Genomic DNA, 6,406 nt, shown 5'->3' on the forward strand with positions numbered 1-6,406 from the left:
TTCTCAAGATCATTGAAACTCCACGAGGTGAGATCTTGCATGGAGCCCCAGACCGAGGGAGACTGACAGGTATTTTGTGTTTCTTCCATTTGTAAATAATGTGTTGTCACCTTCTCACCAAGCTGCTTGGCGATGGTCTTGTAGCGTATTCCAGTCTTGTGTAGGTCTACAATCTTGTCCCTGACATCCTTGGACAGCTCTTTGGTCTTGGCCATGGTGGAGAGTTTGGAATCTGATTGATTGATTGCTTCTGTGGACAGGTGTCTTTTATACAGGTAATGAGCCGAGATTAGGAGCACTCCCTTTAAGAGAGTGCTCTTAATCTCAGCTCGTTACCTGTATAAAAGACACCTGGGAGCCAGAAATCTTGCTGATTGACAGGGGATCAAATACTTATTTCCCTCAATAACATGCAAATCAATGTATAACTTTTTTGAAATGCGTTTTTCTGGATTTTTTTGTTGTTATTCTGTCTCTCACTGTTAAAATACACCTACCATTAAAATTATAGACTGATCATTTCTTTGTCAGTGGGCAAACGTGCAAAATCAGCAGGGGATCAAATACTTTTTTCCCTCACTGTATATTGAGAAAGCTTGTTGGGCTAAATCATTTAAATTATGTAGCATTACCATTATTGATCTAATACTGATAGCGGAATGAGTTATAAAAGCAGCAGGAACAGTTACTATATTTTGAATAATATTTGAGTTACCAAGGGATACTACAACGTGCCCTCGGCAATAGTGCCATTTCTTCTGTCTGAACAGTGCTGGAGTCATACAGAAGAACACATATTCGTAGGTCATTAGTCAAATTAGATAACATGGTCTTTTCTCTTTGGCTGGCACTGACGCCAAGAGAGCAGCAATTCACAGGAATAAAGTAAATTCCATATGAATCAATGCAATTGCTCTAGGATACGTGCTGTTCGGATTGTATTACTTAAATTCGTGAGGTATCTGTGCGAGTGTCTGTTCTTCTCTCTCTCTCTCTCTGGAACACACGTCTGCATTTCTGATCTGTGCCAACTCAAGTGCATGAGCCCTGAGCGGAGAGAACGGGATTTGGGAGATTGGGACGACCCCATAAAACACGGTGATGAATGCTGAGTGAGGCTTCACGGGAGTATTCGCTCTTCATGGCCTGGTCTGAGGATCTGACTTTAGCGCAGTGTAGAATGAGAAATGTATCTGCTGGCTGCCAGTCAGCTGGACTGGTTTAAGAAGAGACGTTTTCTTTTTATAGCAGGTGTAATCGGGGTCTTGTCATGGTGACATCATCCCTCCAGACTTGAGGCATAGCGGGGCTGTGCACTGTGGGGGGCTGTGTGGCTCAGATGTGGCAGTTTGAATCTGAGCAGGAGTGCAGATCTCCTATCCATTTGGTGGTATTTTCAACGACAGCTACAACTACGGCTGTTTCATGCACAACTCACTGTGTATCATGAGTTTCTTAATACAGGGCAGTTCCCCACTTTCACAGAACACCTGACCTGCTGTTCCCTCCCTGATTGCCCCCCCCAGGGAGTGACAGACGAGGCAAGGAGAGCCAGCGGTTGCGAGTGAATGAGCAAGAGAGACAGAGAGAAAAGCTTTTGAATCACAGTACTGAACCTGGCGATTGAACTTGGATTACAGATTGTAGATTGGGCTCGGTTGTTGTCTGTTATGTGTGTCATTATATGAGTTACTTGTGTAGAGAGGCACCTGTCTAGGCGCTAGAGGAGCTAGTGTTGTGTTTTATGTCTCTATGTCACCATTTGTTTTTATCACAGTGCACTGTAAATAAAGAAGCGCTCTTTTGCACCGTTCCCCTGCCCCATTCAGTTAATACAGGCAGCTGCTTCCACCCCTGTAGGTGCCCGTGGGAGCAGGTGTGACGTGGGTGCATTCAACGGCACCTATAAGCCCGCAGCAGTGGCGCAATGTCATAAAACCTGCACACTATCTCTTCCAGTGTGCCCTGGTACTGTGGAATTGAATGTGTCAAGGTCAGGGTAGCGTCGGACTGAGTGATGCCCACTGTGTCACCTGCTTCGGTCTGGAAGGCATAGGTGTAGGTTTAGCCCCCAATGTTGAGAGAGTGTGAAATGGTCCAACCCCCAATAATGTATGCCCGGCACTATAGGCGCATACTCACAGACAGACACTATGAGCTGTTTGGATAATGCAGTACTACAGGTTTGTTCTGGCCAGGGCATCATGCAGCCTGTGACAGAGATAATTCAGCATGTCTCGGCTGAGATGATACCTGCACACAATTTGCTCATTGCTGAGCTCCTCATATGTGTATAAAGTGCATCATTACTGTCCAAAAGTAGAGGGACACGATGCATGCTATTAGCCAGGTTTCCCTTAATTTATGTATGTAAGTATGTATTTATGTATTTATTTATTGCCATTCAGTCAAGAAAAGACTGTTAGGAACTTGTTCTGGTGCAACACACATATAACCACATAAATCAGAGAAAGCTGGAATGTCGCTATTTGCTGGACTGGTGCTGTGAATTAACGCCGTCCTTATTTTCCCCAAACCTGTTTTTCGCAAATATAGCAGGGATCAAGCTTAATTTCAGCCACTCCCCCCATATTGCGCTTTGCATAAAATTAATTGGTGAATGGCGAAGAATGGATTACGCCATGTAAAATGGGTTTTTGAATATGTAGAATAACGCGCATTTATGCGTGTGACATGCATACCCCTCTGTGCTGTGTGCAAACTCTTTAAATATCGGGCATATTGTATTCAGAGTTTGCAGATTACTGATTAAGCCTAGCAAAAACTATACACATTGTCAAGATGTAGTTTGCGTATGTAAATGTAGTGCCACTACTAGTTGACTGAATAGTCCAGAAGTGTTTCCCAACCAGTGTGCCTGTGCCATCGTGCATGAACGTGCGCCACAGCCTTTCTGTTTGTGGTTTCATATTAATATGTTAAACATCAAACTCTTCAATTGAATAGGGTTAAACAAAAAGTATTGAACTACACACAGTTGTATGGAGTTAGTGAGCACACGCAACATTTTCAGCATACTAAAAGTGCTGAATTGAGATTTAGTGTAACAATTGTACAATGACCTAATTTAGAATAGGGGGCGTACTGAGGCCCGGAGAGAGATCAGAGCAGAGTAGACAAGACTGGAGTAATCCCTGATCTCAAAGGATGAGCCCACATGAACTGAGACAGGGAACTGGGTCTCTTTAGTCTTAAACAGAGGTGATTACACAGAGACGGGATTGGATTCAAGGACTCAGAATACAGAGTCGACTCCCGGAGGAAGACTTCGCAGCTCCGAGCTTCAGAGCTCATTCATAAGAGGGGAACACAAGGGGGAGTTCAGAATATGGAAAACAGCGGCAGTGGGCGTCTGGAATGGGCTACACACAGACCATGTAATTGAACCCGGGTCTCTGGGGTTTGCTCAAGAAAGCACTGAAGGATATCCGTGGGTTAGGTCATGGATTTAAAACAAACATGCAAGATGGTATCCTTATAGTTTGTAATTTTTCGTGTGTGAGAATTGTATTATTGTTATTATTACTATTATGAGTAGCAGTAGTAGCAATGTCATAAATAAGGAGAATAGTTTGAGTTCTTTCAAATTAAATTGACCTCCTGTGGGAGCACGAGACAGCCTCTGTACTTTGCTGCAGTAAATAGATCTTCATTTACTTGCGTTCATCAAAAACTGATTCTTCCAAAAGTCCAACAGTACTTAATTTTAACTGAAGCTTAAGTCCATATATTCTATACATTTTTATAAAACTATTATTTAAAATTATGTATGTATATATGTATATATATATATATATATATATATATATATATATATATATATATATATATATATATAACTGTAAAATAAATGCATGCAGACACTTCTCTACAGCTGCATTTTGAACATATGCTCATCCTTCACTGGAGATAATGTAATGCAGTGATTTATTTAGTTGAAAGAAACATTCTCCATCACATCATCATTTATTGATGATATCTGCTCAGGGTGTGTTGAACACGGATTCAGCCTACATTGAAAAATCGCACAGATTCCAGCTGATTGAACGGAGCTCAAACAAAGGGGTGCGAACCTGCGCAGCCCCCTCTGTGAGAAACAATGTGGTGGGAGTCAAATATTTACCACCCCCTGTCTTAAATTAGCTCAACAAGCTGGAATCTGTAGAGTTTTCTCTAAACTGAATAATAGCTTCATAAACAAACCTGATTAAACTAAAAGTATTTGAAATGAAGGACTTTAATGACTTTTGACTACAACTATTGTATGATTGAATGAGTAATTTACCAGTGTACTTATTTAAGTGTTACTCCTATCTGATGAGCACGAGAGTTAAGGTCTGAGTAAGAGAGTGTAGGATGAACGATTAGGAGGAGAACAAATATTCTGGGCCGCTCATTTCTCCTACTAAAGGCAACGCACTTTCTTTCTCCCTGTTAAAATCTGCAGTGCTGTAGACGTGTGGAAACTCACATTTACCCATCGGAGTAATGCTGGTTGGGAAGCTAAACGTTCCTGAACACACATTGCGTTAACAAATCCTGTGGCTTTCCTTTCTCTTTTATGTTTTTGTGTTTTTCAAAAGCAGGAGAGTAAAGCCCTGGCGATTTCGCTAAACACATAAACACAATTGAAACAAAAACCTTGTCTTAACTTTATTCTGGATCAAAATACACAACCCCTGTGGTCGTAGATATTGATTTTAATTTTATTTGAGATCCCTACAATTGAATTTCATAGGAACTGGGACACTTTCAGCCGCGGTTCAATGTTTCTTTTCTTCCAATATTTCCACCGTTTGTAAATCTAGTTTGCTTTTCACAAGATGCTTTACCATCACAGATAGTTAGGGGACTGCCTAGGACTAATTTAATAATAAAAAACACATTTTTCCATGGTACAGTTTTACTTATTTTTTGCAGACATTGGTGTACTTTCCGCTTGTTGTTTTAAATGCCCGTTTATTTGATCTCTGTATGGGAACATTTGTGTGACGCGCAATATAATCGTAACTTCCTGGGAGAAGGATGTTATTTCCCTTTAAAAGCTTTTGCAGGTGTTTGCATTTCAACACCAGTGTTAAACCTACGGGCTGGGCAGGTTAAAAGACTAGAGAGCCTCATTGCAGTCTTTATAGATTACAAATCCCCAAACTTTCGCCCAACGCACAACCCCAGTTGCTCTGGCCTGGATTGCAATTGTTATCAGCAGTTAATTCCGCACCGTAAGTGGTTTCCCAACTGGAGCAAAAAGCTGAGCAAATCCGATGCGATGTTCGGTAATTCTTTAATATTTGAGCATGCAACTCTAACCCTGGTAATTAATGGCCTTTGGCTGAAGTGATAATGGCAAAATTCCTTGGTCACCCAATACCCCGCATTAAGCGTGATCTTCAATCTATATTCCGAACCTCGCTCGCTCCCTGGTGACCTTAATTACAGGATATAAAAACCTGACCTGTATCCAATTTTCAGGCATCGACGGGCTTTCCCTTAAGATTAATGCCATAGGGCCCAATTCAATTACGATTATTTTTTGTATTTTTTTAGGAGGAGGAAAAGAAAACAAGAAACTTTTAGGGGAAGTGATGATCTTTTGCAATTAACGCACTGACTGTGTATGTGAAGGATAACAATTATTAGTATTCCGGGATACATGGTGAAGTTACATTTTGTTTATGCAAATATGTAAATTCTGTTAAAAGGGATAACCATTTAGTTCTGTATAACCTATATAACAGTTGGCACAGTGTTGGCACTGTGCTGTATATGGCATGGGCTGGTTTGTCCGTGCTGCAGTAGTTGGCGCAGATTTTGGCGCAGTAAATGACTCATGCCATTTTTGCGCGTGCTGCAAGAGGACATGTGGCGCAATCATTGCGCTCTTTGTTTCGCTCTCGTGTAACCATTTATTAGCTTGAGTATCTGTTGTGGTTTTAGTGCGTCCACGGGTCCTGACTGGTTTACGTTCTACAGCTATTGATTTTAAACTGACTTTGTTTATTTTCTCTAATTGCAGAATGCAGCATTTGCATTCACTCTGCTCAAATGCCCATTTAAGTGTAAAGTGAATGGATGTATGAAGAGTGAAGAGCATTATTCTAGGGTTAAAATGAATGTGTTGTAATTAAGGGTAAAATGTGTGTAACTACTACCATGACACCATTTGTGTAGCTTTTGCACTGTCCGTGTAGGGTACTGTTCTCTCCTAAAACAGTAAAAGTGTGTTTAAAATCTTGTAATACTAAACTCCCCTATAATATTTATCTGGGAGTTCAAATTAAGTTGTGTCCTTCTAAAGAAGATGAACAGTGTATATGACTAAGCTATGGGGGGATTCTGTTTAAATGTTATTTATGTATTTTTTGTTGTTGATTGTATCTCTATC

Source organism: Amia ocellicauda, chromosome 12 (genome assembly GCF_036373705.1).
Source record: "Amia ocellicauda isolate fAmiCal2 chromosome 12, fAmiCal2.hap1, whole genome shotgun sequence".
NCBI classification, from domain to species: domain Eukaryota; kingdom Metazoa; phylum Chordata; class Actinopteri; order Amiiformes; family Amiidae; genus Amia; species Amia ocellicauda.